Below are 17,954 nucleotides of genomic sequence, written 5' to 3' on the forward strand. Positions count from 1 at the left end.
CTTTCTCATCTCCGTGCCATCCCAGCTGGGAGTTGCAGACAGTGATAAAATCCCCCTTTGCCTTCTACTCTCACTGCACGCCCAGCTCTCAGCCTCTCCTAACATGCCCTGAGCTCCGGTCCCAACTAGCTTGGTGGCCTCGCTGGGTTCTCTCACCATCTGCCTGGTACTGGGAAGCCCAGACTGGTCCCAGTGCCCTGTTTGACAAGACCTAAACAGAGAGGGAGAATCACTTCCTTGGTCCTGCTGGCTCCAATCCTGCCACCACCCCCCCGGCATGATTTGTCTTCATTGTCCCAGATTTTTTCTTCCCCCAAAAAGCTGTTCTCCAGCCCATCAAAGTCCAGCCTGTGCTACACCACCCCTGAGACATGTCCCTTACCAATGTGATCCTGTCTCAGCAGCTGAGGGTGGTCTACACCGGCTCCTGAACTTTCCAGCTCCATGTTTTTGTTCCTCCAAATTGCACATATCCGTAATTCCCTAAGAATTCAATAAAAAGCTTGGGAAAAGGTTCCTATTCTTTCCTCCCCTGGTGGTTTTTAAATTTTACACATCTTAAACCCAATTAATTTGCTAGTTGCTGGAAGTGTAGCATCCTATATGGCTCCTGTGAGAAGAACACATGATAAAAATAGGATTATCACTTGCAAGAGCAGCGCAATGGCACAAGAACAAGTATGGTAACATTTCCTTCTGAAGAGTGGGACCTTCTGTGGAGGATCAGCCATGAGCTCTACAAAGAAAGCTATTAACCACTGGACTTGAAAACAATTCCTTGCTGTGGTCTGCTGTCTGTTTCTCTTGACAGCTTTTTGTTTCGACAAATGGCACACAATTGCTTTTCCTACAGGCTTGTGTTTGTTTTGCAAAAGTGTTTAGAAGCAGCAGCTGAGGTGGGGAGCCTCATTCCTCCATGGGCCGCCTGGTCGCCTAGATGGGGATGTGGCTTTTCTTGGTGGCCACATTTAGCCTTGAAGGATTTGGGGAGCAGAGGCTGCTGTGGGGTTTGGCAAGGGATAGTTCCATAGGTGAGGGAGTGCTGCAAACATTGCTCTTTAAAAATTCCCTAAAGGAAGCAACAGAAACCTGCTGAACCTAGAGCATAGACCTCTCCAGTCCAGACTATTTCTGATGACTTGGAATAGATCTAGGTCTTAAAATTTCATATTTCTTGGATTTATGCATTCCCAGATTGTTCATTCTCCCTGCTCCCTGTGTCCTTCCTCCTCCTTTTCCCTAGACTTGTAGGGAAGAGGCTGCCACTGCCAGGAAGAGAGCACCAGACTGCTGGTCCCCATAGCCTGGTGTGATGTCCAGTTGCTGCTGCAGCTATCACTTTTGCTGGAGCAGGGGCAGAGCAGGACCATCTGTCCTCATCCAAGGTGGGCCTGTGGAGGTTCCTCCTGGGTGACCCTCACTGCCTAAGGAACTGCTGGTCATCAGAAGTTGCTTATGTGGGTGAGCTGAACTGGAGGGTCTGGTGTGCCAGACTGTGGCAATGATCCAGGTGCTCGGTCCTGCCCTGGCTTGCACCTCTCAGCCTAGGTGGAAATCAAGCAGTTGAGGTTAGCTGCAACCTTGCAGGGTTTTTGGTTGTGGGGAGTTGGAGCATCCCTCCCAGATAACCAACATGTTTCTCTCACTGGCTGCCTTCCCTATGGCTGTAGGGGTGAAAAAATAAGGGTAAGTGTCCACCCTGCTATGTTGCTCAGCAAAATGCTTGGAACCCTTTGCAGGGCAGAACTCTTCCCAACAGGATCAGCTAAGCTTTCGCCTTGTGTGTACCACACACTAACATCCACCTTTCTGAGGACCATCATCCATGGTTTTGGGAATCCAGGACCTACTTTTCACCTAAGGGCTGCACTTTGTGCACGCAGCTGTAGTTTAGACCCTGACCCTGGGCAAGTCAGAGCCAAGGATGCTGGCTGGTGCCACAGTGCTCAGGTGACAGGCTGTGGGGAGAGGGATGGGTTGGGAACAGGAATTTGATTCAGCTCCATCGTGTTTCCATTAGGTCTCACTTTATAAATAGTTCGGGTCAACCATGTGCCTCTTAATTTGACACTTTTGCTGAGGATGCTTTGGGGTTTATACTTAGAAACTTTCCTTTCCTGGCTGCCCCCATCTCCCTGACTGCCAGGAAAGTCCAGCACAAGAGACAAAAAGGTGCCTGTCTGGATTAACCAGGAGCCTGCCACAGCCAGTGCTGAGCTTTGCCCGGGGCATGATAGCCTGGATGGTACCAAGAAGCCAGTAAAGCATTGTGGATCCTGGGTGCTGAGCTGCTCTCAGGGCTGCTTCCCAAATGAAGGAGAGGATGGGAGTGGGTTTTCTGTCCCGTCCTTAGCCATGGGGAAACAAGCTGGGAAGTCAGATGGAAGCGGTGCTTGTGAAGGATAGTTAAACATATGGAAATTATTAGCTGCAAAGTCACCAAAGCATGCAGAACTATCTTCCTTTGCTGAAAAGAAATTATTTTGTCTCCTGTCCTTATGTGTCTCTCTGCTGAGCAGAGGGGCATTGCAACACCCACCTGGCTGCGTGGCCAGGCTCCAGGGCTGGGGAGTGGTATTTGCTCCAAGAGCTCTATTCTAGCAGTTTTGGGAAGTTGAGCAACTGACGCACTTCTTGCCATTGGCTGGGTGAAACAAGTGCCACAGCAGCCATCTCCTGGGGGTGGGTGAGGACACTAAGGCTGGAAGGAAAGACCTTGCTGGCGGAGGTGTTTGCGCTGCGGACCTGTACATTTTAGCTGGTTACTCTGGGCTTCAGGTAGAGCCAATGAATAGGAGTGACCATAGGGTCCTATTCCTGGGATGCCTGCTTTGGGATGAGGTAAGGCTTGCTGCAAAAGCTTTATTTTTCCCTATTAGCCACAGAAACAGCTTGGGAGGAGCATCACATATGGAGCCGTCCCTGCAGAGTTGCATTCCTAGCCAGGCTTACAGGTTGCACTTTTCCTAGGGGACTGGTTTTCCTTCTTTCTCCAGGGTTACACTGTGATTTCACCACTCAGATGGCTCCCTTACACCAGCCTCCAAATCCCGATGCAAGCAATGCATAGGCAGAACCCGGGAGACAGGGTGTGATAGCTCGTACACTTACCTCCAGCAGTGATGATGCCTGTGATTTCTTATTCTGAATGTCACGAGAACTAGAAACACGTGGAAATACTTCATCATCTTTGGGTTGTACATACCACTCACTTGCATGTGCAGTGAACCTCCTCCCAAGCTCTGAAGTACAACTGAGAAAGCAAGCTGGAACACACCTGGAAACCCAGAGGCTGAAGCACCCTCTCCACAAATTACAGGAGACAAGGTAATTTTGCTGGGTTGTGGGTTTTAATTCTTCTGTTAATCACACAATGATTGGGTTCCTCAAACCAGGTAGTGCAGCAAGATCAGCCTCACTTTTTTTCAAGCCCAATATGTCTGAAGGGTTTATTTCAGGGATCTGCAATCTACAACACGGCCCTCAAAGGTGAAACATGGGCGATTTGCAATGACTTTCTGGGAACATCCAGAACTTCAGAGAGGCAGCACCTCCTGGTGCTGGGGTCCCTCTGAGGTCTGAACTTCAAGAAGCTGGGACCTCCTGATCAGAGAGGTCTGAGCTGAGCCACAGTCAATTAGATAACTTAAGAGACACTGTCCTCTGATTCCTTTGCTTTTCCCTGGGGGTGTTGAGCTTTGAACACAGCAGGAGGAAGCGTGGTCTGACAGCGCTCCTGAAAGCCTGCTGAGATGTGCTGTGGGCAGAGCATGGCTGTCCCTCCTTGAGCAGCACATCAGTGCACAGCTGCTGTAGGCTGAAGGCGGAGGAACAGAAAAAGAGGCGCCTGTCAGTGAGATCCTCTTGTTACCCTTCCTGGTGCTGGAAATGAATGCAGCCTCCGAGTCGCAGTTTGTTCTGGGCTCATGTTAATTAGTCTGGATAAGTGCTGAGGTTGACAAATTTTGTAGAATCACAGAAGGGTTTGGGTTGGAAGGGACCCTAAAGACCAGCCATTCCCACCCCCCGCCAGGGCCAGGGCCCCCTCCCCCAGCCCAGGCTGCTCCCAGCCCCGTCCAGCCTGGCCTTGAGCCCTGCCAGGGATGGGGCACCCACAGCTGCTCTGGGCAGCCTGGGCCAGCGCCTCGCCGCCCTCACGGGGAAGGGTTTCTTCCTCACGTCCAACCTAAATCTCCCCTCTCTCAGCTTCAAGCCCTTCCCCCCTGTCCCACCGCTCCCTGCCCTTGCCCAAAGCCCCTCCCCAGCTTTCCTGTCGGCCCCTCCAGGCACTGGGAGCTGCTCTAAGGTCTCCCCGGAGCCTTCTCCTCCCCAGGCTGCACAGCCCCAGCTCTCCCAGCCTGTCCCCACAGCAGAGGGGCTCCAGCCCTCTGACCAGCTCCGTGGCCTCCGACGGGCCCGCTCCAACAGGTTCATGTTGCTCTTATGTTGTGGGCCCCCGAGCTGGACGCAGCGCTGCAGGGAGGAGCAGAGGGGCAGAATCACCTCCCTCAAGCTGCTAGTCATACCTCTTTTCATGCAGCCCAGGATTTGGTTGGCTTTCTGGGCTGCAGGCACACATTGTTGGGCCATGTGGAGCTTCTTGTCCGCCAGCACCCCCAAGTCCTCCCCAGGGCTGCTCTCAATCCATTCTCCATCCAGCCCATATTTGGGCTTGGGATTGCCCCTACCCAGGTGCAGGACCTTGCATTTGTCCTTGCTGAACTTCATGAGGTTCACACTGTTGGCTTGTTGCAGGCTTGTTCCTGTTTGTTGTGCTGCTTAGAGGCAGCCCGTGAGCATCTCTGCTGAGCACAGTGTTACATGATTAGTGTTTCATGCTTGCTCATCACATGCACTTCTAAAACCTACACGGCTTATTCAGCCAAAACAAGGATTGTGGAACAGCAAGTTTGAATCCTTTTCTTACAGTAGATATCTATACACATCTTCAAGATTGTTGCAAAGACAGTAACAGCATTGGTGGTCTACTGATGCTCTCTCTAGCTCATCAACTCTCATCTGCTTTGCACTAGGAGTCCCGAAGCAGATATCATGCTGACTTTGTTTAAACCAAAAATCCAGACTGGCTCCTTAACAAAGGGATGTGTTGGTCATAAAACTTCTAGAGGGCTTTAATGGAATTGGCAGATGGGATTTTTCCTGAGTGCATCATATCTTTCTTCAAGTGGAAAGGTTATATCCATTTTTGTTTCAGCCATGTGGAGACCTAGACATAGAAAGCAAAGTAAAAGCAAACCCTGCCCCAAAGAGCTTGAAGTCTAAATGTGAAAGAAGAAAGACAATGCAGGTGACAGAGAAAATGACAAAACAGAGTAAATTAGCAAGGAGGGGAGTGTTCTTCATACTTCAGATCCTTCTTCAAATCCTTTGCAAGTATCTTGAATGAGAATGAGAGCTGTTGCAGCCCTGGCTCTGCAGTTGGTGATTACCCTTGATTTCAGGCACTGGAACAGCCCTGGGATTGTTCTCTTCATTTCTGTTTAAAAAATCAAAGATCCTCCTGTCTCCTGGGATATCAATCTGTCAGGCCATAGAGATTATTAGTACATTAAAATCATGCATGGAGCACCTGCAACCTTGGCTCTTTTATTATTACAGGTGTACACCTGCACACAGGAAGAATTTAGGAATTAAAGAGGATAACGCTACTGAACAACCCGGGTACAGTGGAGCAAGCTGATTGAACAGTAGATTTAGCCACAGAGCATGCGGTAGAACAGTATGCCTATCCCTGCCTTCACACCTTGGGGCTGGGAAACATCTGGGGGCACACTTTGCTGTGGAGGTCACGGTTTGCTCTCTCCAAATGAAAGCAGGGAGAACAGCAGCATTTTGTGTGAGAGCAAGTCTGAGATGGACTTGCAGGTAAAGATAAAGCTGAGCAACCTGATCTGACAGTGGAGCTGGTCCTGCTGTGAGCAGAAGTTGGACCACAACCTCCAGAGGTCCTTCCAACCACAGTTGTTTTGTGATTCCGGTTCTCACCGCAGTGATGATGTAGTAGCTAGCTCTAGTTACAAACATCTTAGAGATTTATGATAAAGGGTGCGAGGTCCACCTGGGAGCCAATAGCCAGTGGTATCCCTCAGTAATCAATACCGGCATTGATAATGTTGAATGTTTTCATCGATAACCTGGATGGAGTTCACTCTCAGCAAGGTTGTGGATGGTTCAAGGCTTGGGTAGGGGAGTGGCCAATGTGCTGAAGGGCATGGCTGCTACTCAGAAGAGGGTCCTGGGCATGCTGGAGAAATGGGCTGACAGGAACCTGACAAGGTTCAACGAGGGCGTGTGTGAGTTTTTACCTCTGGGATGGAATAACCCCATGCAACACTAGGAATGGGGAGCTAAGCCCTAGGAGGCAGCTCTGCAGGACAGGATGGACAACGCACTGTCCTTGCCATCATCTTATGTGGACAGCTGAGCATGGCAGACTCTTCCTGCCACAAAGAAGGGGTGCAGTTCATCAGGTAGAAGTTCAAAGGCTGTCTTAGATAAAATACCAAGAAGCATGCCATTGGGGAGCTACTGCACAGCCAGGGAGAACAGGCCTTTTCCCATCTGTTGAGCAAGTCCTGGAGCTCTCCCCAAGAACAGCATCTTCCAGCCCCTGCCCTTCCACCCACAAAAATAAGAAAATTATGCACTTAGCAAGGAGAGGGGGCTCTTCACCCGTTATGTTGGTCTTTGCCTTTCGTCATTCCTCTTAAGTGATGAAGGAAGAAGGCAAAGCTTGGTGGACACTTGCAAGTCCCATGTTTGTATTTGTGTTCTGCCACAAAGCTCCTCTCTATTAACTCTCCCCATACAGGGGTGTCTGCAGGAGTCATCCTCAGGGTGCTGTGTTCCAGATCCATCAGAGGGGTGTCAAAGTGTGGAGGTATTCCAGGCATGTGGGTGCTCATACTCAATCAACCATGGTGAGGCAGGGTGTGTAAATGTCCAAAACCAGGATAAACACATGTATCTGGGCTGCTGCTAAGCTTCAGAGGTGGCTGGGGTGTTCTCCACCCTTCACTGCACTGCTGAGATGCTGCTGAAGGGTCAGCTGGAGATGTTGTGTTGCTGAAATGCCCAGGTTGCCTTCCTGGTGCCAATTAAAATAGTAAGCTTGGCTTCTTTTCTGCTGGCATTGAGACCTCACTGGGGATGGAAGGGCCAACGTGCAACTGCCCACTGGTGATGGGCCCCATGAACACCAGCTGAAGAAGTGAAAAATGACAGTAATTTCCTGCCCACGTCAACCAAGCGGAAACGTTCTCCCATGAAGTTTTATGAGGCTGTGGAGCCTGAGAACATGTGAAAGGCGGAAAGGACTGACCATCAGAGAGGGAAAAACTGACTGAGAAGAAATTAATGTTGTTGAAACCTTGTGGAAGTATAGAAACCCTGCTGATGACCCAGGGCCTGATCCTGACCTGACCCAGCAAGGCAGCAAAACTTCACCAAATCCACCACCACAGGTCTGCGGAGAATTCGAGATACTAAAGCATGCAGAAACTGATACAAAGCGTGGACACGAAGCAGCCTAGAGGCTGACATTTCCCTGCCCTGATGCTAGAAGGGGTCTATCACAGATATCATGAGTTTTGTGGGGTTTCATGGCGTCTTCAGGAGCAACCCAACCACCAGTGTTCCTTGGGGGGCTGTGCGCCCTGCTTGTTGTTGAGTCCTTCAGGGGATGGCATAGGAAGGAATGCCTCACCCAGCCCCAGGGTGCATACATTTATAGACACGTATTTTCAGATGTCCTGGCTCCAACCCAGAGGTTGAGGCAGACACGAGGACACCTCCAAGCCCTGGCTCCTTCTTACACTTTCCATCCCCAGCAGCCAAAGCCAATGGCTTCCCAGGGGCTGGGTCTTTTTCCAGCCGTTCAAGGCATCAGGTCCCAGCTTTTCCAACCCCAGCCCCCTTCCAGAGCCCTGTGCCCATGCTGTAGACCCAGGAACAGGAGGTCCTGGCTTGGTGTGGCCTTGAGGCACCAGTTGCTTCCCACGGACTAGGCAGGACGGGCTGCAGCAGTGTCCTCTGTGCAAGAGACGCTGGAGAAACACCTGCTCTGGGGGTTGCTCTGTTGCATCCTTGTTCTGCTCTTGCACCATGAATGATTTCATTGATGCTGGGGAACCCAATGCAGAGCGGCAAGAGACAACGTAAATGTGAAAAAAAACCCTGAAAAATGGGAAACAAAAAGAAATATTCTAATTCTCATGCGGGTTTTGGTATTGCATTCAACTTGCCAAAATGCTGGAAAATAGGGTAATTGCATTGAGTGTGGTCATGCAGTTTTTGTGAGATATCAAATGAGCAGCTCTTAGAATTAACCACCTTCCTTCTCTAACATTTCATTTAAAAATTACTGAGTTCTGATGGAAAAATAATGGTTTTTGAAGGGTCTACTCTGAGCTATGGGGAGAATATAGACTTGATTTTCCAAACAGAGGGCAGCCTTGGCTTTTTGCAATCCCACAAGTTTTAGAAATGAACTCATTACTAACCTTAATGTCGCTATTTCATAGATAACATCCTTGTGTCATGCATACCTTTCCCCTCTGGATCTCCAAGTACTTTTGAGACAAAGGCAGGTTTATTATCTCTGCTTTAAAGATGGAGTAAACAAGAGATATAGGTAGGTTTGGTCTGGCATAATAGAGTTTTTACACCTGAACTGATTGCTTGAGGCTCCTTTTATTGTTACTGGAGACTAACAGACACTTTTATTCATTTCATCCTCATACAGATGTTTAAAAAAGGTCAGATGACTGGTTTCAACCTATTTATGCAGTGTCTGTGATGGGCACCTAAGGGGAAAAGAGGGGAGGCATAGACACAGCCATGCATTTATACAAGTATTTTTTCTCTTTAAATACACATGCAAGATATAAATATCTACATACTCACAAGCTCTTTCCTGTACTAGTATGTGATGATGGATGGATAGATAACCTTTCTCCATGAAAATATACATACTTAAGGGTAAATATTTCATTGTCAAATTGTCATCTCAAGCCTGTGTTTAACAATTTCTTTTCCTCATTTCTTTTTTCTGTTTTTCCTTGGAATATTGTTGTGGGTGGAGAGATCTGACCTGTGTCTAACATAATATTCTTGGATGTTTTTTTTGAGTAATGACACTGTTATTGTACAACCTCCAGCAAGGACAATTTGCAAAGTGTTGCAAACTTTTCAAAATGACCTGACAACAGCTCTCCAACCAAAGTGGTTTTGCAGGGATCTGTTCCAGCATCTAGGGCTTGGAAAGAGGGAGGCAAAAAAAGGCATCAGAGGTCCGTGCAAGCTGCCCTTCGTGTCAGGTTTGCAACATTGGTAAAGGGGTTTGAGGTCTACTCCTCCACATAGAGGAGTTATTCCCTTTGGGGCAAGAGAAGCTAGAAGTGCTGAGTGCTTTTGGTGTAGCCTAAACCTGGAGTTACAGGGTCACCTTTATGGTGATCCCAGAGGGTTTCTCTTTACTTGTGGCCATCTACTACATAAGTGCAGGGCAGGGGTATGAGCATGGAGTCAGCAAACTTGTGCTCAGACCCTGCAAATAAGACGACGGTCACATGAATGTAGATGTTGCCTCCCTTGTAGGCACACACTTCCCCTGGGCCACCAGCCAGCCCTGCTGCCAGGACTTTGCTTCAGTCTATTTTTTTTCAGACCTGCTCGTGGTAAAATACAGGCCCAATTGCCATGAAATTAAGGAGGAACGATACCTGTGGAGGACCCTGATGCAAGTTGCTGCTGTAGGAACCAAAGTCTTCATGATGTAGCATGGGCTGGTCTAATGCTTCCAGAAGTCCTGGCGTTATTTTTGCTAGCTAAGATTTTTTAGAAAATAAGTTATTCCTCCTTGTGGGGTCTCGGTCCCCCAAGGGGCTGAACAGAGAAGGAGTATGTTCAGAACCAGGCTTTAAATTGGCCAAAAGCCAATTGTCTGCCAAGATTTATTGCACAATCCTGTGGCAGATGCATCTAATGTGGGACTCCTGTGCCATCACACCAATACTCACAGCAACGAGAGAAATTGGATACGGTGTCTGGGTCAGATGGGGTGGAACCCTAACATCATGTCAAGGTGCTTTGATGGTTATCAAAGGATTTAAGCGGCATTTTGCTGCGTGGGTGGGATGAGGAGACTGTGGGGGAGAGGAAGAGCAGGTTCATAGTGAGCTGGTGTTGAGAAACCTTCAGAAGTGTGGTGGGACCTGGAGCGGCAGGACCACTGATGCTAGCACACTGTGAACACTGGTGAGTGATGACAGGTGGATTCACTGTCTGTAATGAGGCAGCGACTGAAAGCGTCAGCTGGGAACCTCTGTGCCTGCATGTGCTGGGTGCTGTACACAGCTCTTGGGCACCGAGGGAGGTCAACACCTTTCCCCTGATGCTGATGGGTGCTGGAAGGCCCCCCCCACTGTGCAGAATAGCAAGATCTAGTCATCCCTCCCACCTCCCCCATTCCAGCAGCAAGCATCTCTCTTCAGTGTGACGAGTGTGTGGGGTCTCACCCAGACTCTGTGTCTGGAGTGCCAGGCGCTGCACAAACACAGCAAAGCTGAGACAACTGTAATGAGGGGAAAAAATTAATTGCAGATGAGGATCCAAGGACAGGAATGAAGAAAACCATCTAGGCTGGCAGGCCAGATGGTTGGAAATCAACCCAAATTACCTGAATCCTCTCAACCATATTTCAACCAGGGGAGCTGCATGCGGATGTCCACATCCCAGCAACCTCTGCCTATGACATTGCTCCATCCAATGAGACTGAAAGCGGGGAGGCAAGCAAGGCATCGAATTTACCTGGACCCCCCAAAATGTGTGACCACCACCCCCTTGCTCCCCCTTGCCGAACAAAACTGCCAGCAGCTGATCCCCTGCCTATGCTCCCTTGTGATGAGCCCTTCCTCCTTTGTGCTAACGGGCTCCTCTGGAAGCAGTAAAGTTGGCTTGAACTGTTATTAAAATAATAGAGAGACCCCAGAGGATCTTTAAGCAGGAGATCTTTAATAATTACTACCTCCAAGACTCTTGCTACTCCGTTTGAACCAGGGTTTCTCATGCTATCTGAGTCCTGGAGCAGAGCTCAAGTCCGTTCCCACAGGGCTATGAGTGCCATGTGACTTAATTGTCCTCAATATTTTTCTAGTCACGTCAAGGGCTTCCTTGGAAATGTTATATAGCTGAGAAAGAGTTTATTATTTGCTGTCAGGGGGCAAATAACACCAGGGCATCTCTGAAGACGTCTATAACGTATCTGTGTAATGTGAAGGTTAAAATAAATCAGTAAAAAAAGCCACTCTCCTGAGGGCAATATACTGTAAAATATTTCATCAGAAGGCCTGGATATTATTGCACTTGTAATTAATCTTCCTGGTAATAGCACGGCTTGTTTTCTACTGCTGCGTTATCTCTCTCAGTGTTTTTGCCGGCCGCTAGATGTCGGGGAAAACTCTTTCGGCATCAGTTTTGAGGAAGTTTCTCCCGAAGTTGGGAATTGCTGAGTTTCTTCATTCATTTGAGGTCCAGAAAAATGCCTGGTGTGGTTGGGAAGTGGAGATGCCTGGGCTGCTGCTTTAAACTGCCAGCATATGAACTGCAAAGCTGAGCTGTCCCCCAGCTTCTCCCCCCGGTTTGCAGCTATGGAACACTTTGTACAGCTGAAGAGGCTTAGCACTGGCAGAATTATGCCCACAGCACTAACCGTCTTTCACCCGCTGCATGCAAATCATTTATATTTTTATCATTACCACTCCTGCATTTTACCCAGGTTTAAAACCCAGGCTTTCCTGAGCATTTGTAACCCTTCTGCTCTCAGATCATCACGTTGCAAGCATGCTGTGACTTGATTTTTATGACCGGAGGGAGTAGTTTTTGTCTGTAAGATGAGTGATGGGGACAAATCTTGTGCAACACACGCCTGCAAGGAGCCACGACTCAAAATGGACTTTGGGAGTCCATGGTCAGGGAAAGGTGATGGAAGAAGACACTTTGTGGGTGGTTCTTGCATGCAAAGAGGCCATGTTGGTGCAGATGTTCCCCTCCTATCATGCACACCCAGCTGAGGCATGAACCTCCTTCCCCGGGAAGGGTCAGACTCCTTCACTGAAAGAATTCAGCAGGAAGGTGCCAGAGATCCGCATGTCACTCCCTGTCTCTGAGAGTCTTTGCAACACTTTTTTTTTTATTATTTTTTTTCCACACAGGGGAAGGGGGAAACACATGCAAACCATGAGTCCTACAATATGGAAATGCGATTGAAATATTTTCTTGTTAATTAGCCTCCTTGGCCACACGTTTCCTGACTCTTGAGCAAGAGCTGATTGCTGCAGACAGCTCTGCCGCTCAAAGCAGTGGCCTGCTGGAGAAGGCTCATGCTCTTGTGATGGGTTGTGTTTGGGAAGAGGATGCTTGAAGGTAAAAGGTGAGTGCAGGAGGGCAGAGGAGGGGTCTTTGACATTTGAAGATGATACGAGTGCTCCTGCCTGTCACATCTCCCAGGAGCTTCCCCCCTGCCTTTGCTTTTTAGCCCAGCCTGTTGCAACTTGAAAGCGGGCTCTGTTCCCTGTGCTAGAAGGTTAGGGAAATCTTCTCCTTGGGTCGTGATGTATTTTGATTCATAAATTTCCTCCTAATGTGGGTGGCCTTTCCATGGGAGGCCGAGAAATGCGTGGCTGGGTCTTCTTTGGAGTGTACACCTTTGAATCGAAGTGGTGTGTATGAATTTTGCTGTGACTGAGAGAGGCTGCAACCATGGTCATGGTGCTGGGAGCCAGAGACGCTTGTTATAAACGCAGATTACAAGCATGAACCATGTTGCTTTCTTGCCAGGGTGCTTGCTGCAGGCAGGCACCCTGACACATCCTACCCCAGCTCAGGCGATACTCATCTGTCTCCATCCAGCTGGAAAGGTTTCAGTGTGCTCTAATACTGTGAAATGCTGAACATTAGCCACAAATGAAAACAATCTTGGCTCTTTTCTGTCTTCTTTTCTATTGAAGTTACTGAAATTTCCTCAGCAGGGACAAAATCTCATGTAAGCTGCTTGCAGAAAGACTTCATAATTAACGCTACTGAGAATGGGATTTGATTCATTATCTCCACACTCAACCTGTGGAGCTCAACCTCTTTAACCATAACCAGTCCCTGTGAAACACGGTGCTCAGAGGCAGCATGTATGTGGGTGAACAGATGTTTCTGGCCATCAGCACTGGTTTTGAAAATGGGATGAACATCCCCCTGCTACTCTGCTTTCTCTTCTGGTGTAAGTCTGGGTGGTGGAGCTACAGAGACTCTTTTTATGGGACATACATAGCAGATCCTGTGGAATTTCACAATCTTGGGCATGGAGGAAGCTTTGGGATGGAAGAAAGCTCAAGACATTATCTAGTCTAAATGCCTACACCAGGGACCATGCTGCTGATTCATAAACACCCATAGCAGAAATGAGTCCAGACTATTTCAGTGTTTCTCTTCCATTGACTTAGTAGGTCTCCTTTGGAGCCAACCTAGATTTGCTTTGCTGCAAATGATGTTAAGACAGTCATCACGTTCCCTCCATGGGCTTCTTTTCTCTAGGCTGTCGTCACCACTCCACGAGTCTGTCTTCATAAGTCATATTTTCTGCAGTCTCTTATCATGCTTGTTCTTCTGTGAGCTTTTCTTTTTCTTGTGTTTGCTCAGCATTTGACTGCCCTTTTTGATGGTGTTGGTGTTTAGAAGTGTTATGTCCCGTATCTATGGTTGGGTCCTTAAGATGAAGCGAACATGAAAAGAGAGAGGGTAGACTGAAAGAAGGCCTTCTCTTTCCCAGAGCTGATCTAATTAATGTCTGTCATTCTCTTACTTTCTGGACTGAAGTTGCAGAGTTTAGTTAGATGTTTAGCTTCTTTTTTTCCCAAAAAACCCTGAGGCACGAGATAGTGATTGTGTCTGTTAACTGACTTACAAGGCACAGCTGAATTCTTGCCCAAACATGAGGTGCCTTCCCCAGAGAAGCAAAGACCTTTCTAAGTCTGTACTTTTCCTGGAAACCAAATGAAATTCACAGTCTGGCAGAGGCTGGGAGGCTGTTGTGACAAAATGAATTGGAACAAAAGATAATCACCTATTGTTACGCTGCAGAACTCCTTGACTGGTTGGGCTTCCTCCAAGAACCAATTGGACATGATGAATAGCGGTAATTTCAGAGCTATGTGTATTCTCAGAGTTTGCAGTTTTCCACATCTACTGCATGACGGAGGCAGGGAAAGGGGGAATAAGGTTTCTAATCAGCTCCAAGTCAGCAGCCTGGACTCTGTCCTGCAGCTTCCAGCTGGTGAGGTGTTTGCAAAGGAACGAGTCATGTCTGCAGCAAACATCAGCCACCGTCCTGTTTCCAAACTGCGAATTTGTACAGTCTTTGCTAAAGAAGTTGGGAAGCAGGTGTCTCCTTCATCTGGATTGAACAATGTTACCCTTTTGCATAACCTTCCCTGCAAAACCTTATCCTCTGAGGAAATGTTCTCTGCATATAGCATCCTTTACCACGGGAGTTTTCTTTGCTATTATTTCGCTCCGTATAGAACTGATAGAAAAAGACCCCCAGCTGCACCCGTATCCCTTATTGCAGTCTCCCCTGTAAAGTGATGAGTAACCCACTCAACACAGCCCTGTCCTTGCAAAATAAATTCCCCAAATGTGTTGGATATTGGATCCCACCTTGACCAAACCGTGTTCGGGCAGGCTCCACGCTAGAGCCGGGGATGTGAGAATTAATGTACAAGTGCCCTCTCGTGGCAAAGGGAGTAGGTATCGTCCGTCATCATTTTGGGGAAATCCATGACGTCACTGGGGCTGTGAGTTGTGTATGGTTTCTACTCCGGACACACCTTAAGAAGAGGGACAGTGTCACTGTGAGATCTTTGTGTTGACCTGCTCCACATTATTCCCCAAGGCACTCAGAGGATGGTGGTGTTGGCTGCCCTCAGCCACACATAACTGGGAGCTGGCAGCGGTGGGCTCGGGGAGGAAAACGTGTCTTCTGGGGTCCAGAGTTAACCAGGAAAGGTGCTGGTCTCGCAGCAGGGTGGTGGGTGGGAGCCCAGCTCTCAGGAGCACACAGCCAACAGCAAGCTGCCAGGGTCTGGAGTTTCCTTTGCTTCAGTAGATCTGATGGGACTGAAGTGTTTGCAGCTGCAGAGCAGAAATCACACTTGGGCAACCCTCCTGCCTGAAGCCATGAGCTGGTTTAAAATAGCGCTCCCCCTAGAAGAAATGATTTAATAACAAAAACGTAATAAAGCAATCTGGGGCTTTTGTTCTGCCTGTTCTCAAGCCTGTGATTCAGTGCTGCTTGCTGTATTAGCTGTTCCTGCACATTGTCTGAAGCAGTCACACATTACGTACCTAATTAATCAGAAACCTGATTAGACCTGTGTCTCTATGATATGAGCTGTAAAAGGGGAGTTTTATGGACCTCATTCTTTCATTCCCTTTTAATTTTGAGAAGGGATATGGGGTTTTCTTTAATGATTATTCTGGAGCACCCATGACATCTTCCCTCATCCTGCTTGCTCTACCGTTTCCCTTGCTCCAGGGGAGACAGATTTATGGCTAGGCTAGCCAGTCCTGCTTCTGAGGAATTCACCACTTAGGGAAGGCAAAAAGCAGAGCAGGAACAGGATCTCCCACTCCAGCTCAGCTGTAAGGAGTTGGGCAGGTACATGAATGCTACAGGCACATTGGGATAGCTGCTGCTCTTCTGTCCAGCAGAGGTCAACGTGTCCCAGCTGCGATGGTGCCTACCTCAACTACCCAGCTTTGCCAAGCAGCACCTCAGTCTCCATAATTCATCTTCATTTCCAGTGATGTGTTTGTGGGTGCAGCTAGGATCTCAGCTTCTTTTGTGTTCGTATAATCAAAGGTGATGGAAAGTTCCCACCCGAACACACTTCTCTGGTGAGGAAGGATGAATGAGAGAGGGTCAAGCCACGGTGCCGTGTGGGGACTGCTGATCAGAGGCACTGCAGAGCACGGAGCAAATCTGGGGTTAGTCCTTCAGGACAGGAATGAGGTGCTGGTCACCTGCTGGTGTCATACAGTGCCTGTTTGGGGAAGGATTCTCTTTTATAGGGCCTAGCACAAGACTCACTTGACCCAGCGCTGGGCCCTTAGGTACATCTGCAGTATAAATGGCAGCAATGCTAACAACGGCCATAGACATGCATTTTGCTCGGTGGAGAAGCAGCATTACAACGGCCCATCACAACGATGGAGGTAAAAAAAAGAAGTCCTGAGCATTGTTATTGCTTCCACACATTAGCAGTAAAAGGAGGAACCAAAATGGAATGAAATGTCCAGCCCAGGCAGCAACTGGGAGGAAACACCAATACAGCAGAGCCTGGATGGGTCAAAAACATCTCAGGTCCTTACCAGCACTTGACTTGATGTTCATGAGGTTATACAATAACACACAGCTTCGATGGTCGTGTTTTTCAGATCTTCACTTTCAGTTTGTTATGATGACTATGCCAGTTTTTGAGCTGGTTTTTTTTGTCTGGAAGCTGGTAGTGGTCCAGCTTTGAGCAGGAGGTTGGGTTACAGACCTCTCCAAGTTCCCACCAGCAGACACTGCTATGATTGCATGGTGCATAATCCAAGGAGTAGCTGGATTTGGTCTTAGTCCCAGCTGGGAGGCCTTGAACCACTCATTTCACCTCTCTCCTCACTCCCATGAGGGTCCTGCAGATCCTTCAGGACAGCAAAGGTCTCCTTCTGAAGGTAATCATCTCCATGGGAGCCTCAGGATGCTACTGTAGTAGTCATGACCGATAATAACACTGGGTTGGGGGGCCACTTTATCAGGAAACACCATGACAGAAAGTATAATCACCATTTAAAGGCATTTTCCCCCTTCCTCTGGTGGGTTATCAGATTACAGGAAACGAGAGCAGTTTTGCTGCCTTATTATGAGAGATGAACGCTACTGTTTGGAGTGTTTGCCCATCGATCTACTTCCCATCACCCTCACTCATCAGGGGATGCACTGTTCATTTGATGCGCAAAGGCTTGCCGAAGCTCTCTTTCTTTGCTCCCTCCTTGCTGGTGGGTTTATCTCTGCTTTGCAAAGCACCGATACGTATTCCACTGCTTCCCCGAGCTTTCCTGTCCCAGCAGCAGGCTCACTTGCATGGAAAGATGGATCTCTATTTTCTTAAGTGCTCAAGCAATTATGTTCATTCTGCAAGTGGTCCTGGAGGGGAGCTCTGCAGTCAGCCCTGCCTTCAGCTGCAAATCCTTTTTCAATATGGCAAGTGCCTGTAGCTGACCTCTCCTCAACCTGGGCTGTGCAGCTAATGCTCCCCGACCCCCTGATGGCCATGTGCTGGGGGAGTTCGACATTTCTGTAGGCCTCCTGATGGATTTCAGTGGGGTTTGTAGTTCTCTCCCTGTGCTTTCTCCATCCCTCCCTTGGGTGAATGCAACCCCATTGCAGCCCCAGGTGGACACAACCTCTTGGGTCCATGTCAGGCATCCGATGGGGAGCACCAAGCGCACTTCAGATGAGACTTATCACGGCACCCATCACTATCTCTCCAGGTCCTACATCTGTTAGGCCAATTCTTGTGCTAAATTCTTGACTAAACCCTCACTCCCCATCTGAGTTTGGGAGGTGGGACTCAGCCATACCACTCTCAGGGACAACATGGGGGTCTTGACAGAAAGAAGGTGCCTTGGTTTCTTCTCTTCTTTACAGCCCTGCCCCTACTCTCTGGTCTGTTACCAGCACAGCTCTGCTGTGGTTTCTGTGTTCCAGTGCTGCAGGATGGATGTACCCAGGGCGATTTACCCTGAACGACCAGTAGCAATTTTAATCCTCTAAAGCCAAATGCTTCTCTCAGTGTGCAAATGCTTTGGCTGAGACACTGCAACCCTTATGACTGATA

General features: G+C 48.5%; 1 long non-coding RNA gene across 1 annotated transcript; it reads left to right on the top strand.

Moving 5' to 3' along the window:
• Window positions 1-4,304: 4,304 nt before the first annotated feature.
• On the top strand, window positions 4,305-16,786 carry LOC121083998. Its single transcript, XR_005826546.1, has 3 exons — window positions 4,305-4,428; window positions 9,312-9,315; window positions 16,775-16,786. It is a non-coding gene; the product is annotated as an uncharacterized LOC121083998 (long non-coding RNA).
• The last annotated feature ends 1,168 nt before the right edge of the window (window positions 16,787-17,954 follow it).

Source organism: Falco naumanni, chromosome 2 (assembly GCF_017639655.2).
Source record: "Falco naumanni isolate bFalNau1 chromosome 2, bFalNau1.pat, whole genome shotgun sequence".
NCBI classification, from domain to species: Eukaryota; Metazoa; Chordata; class Aves; order Falconiformes; family Falconidae; genus Falco; species Falco naumanni.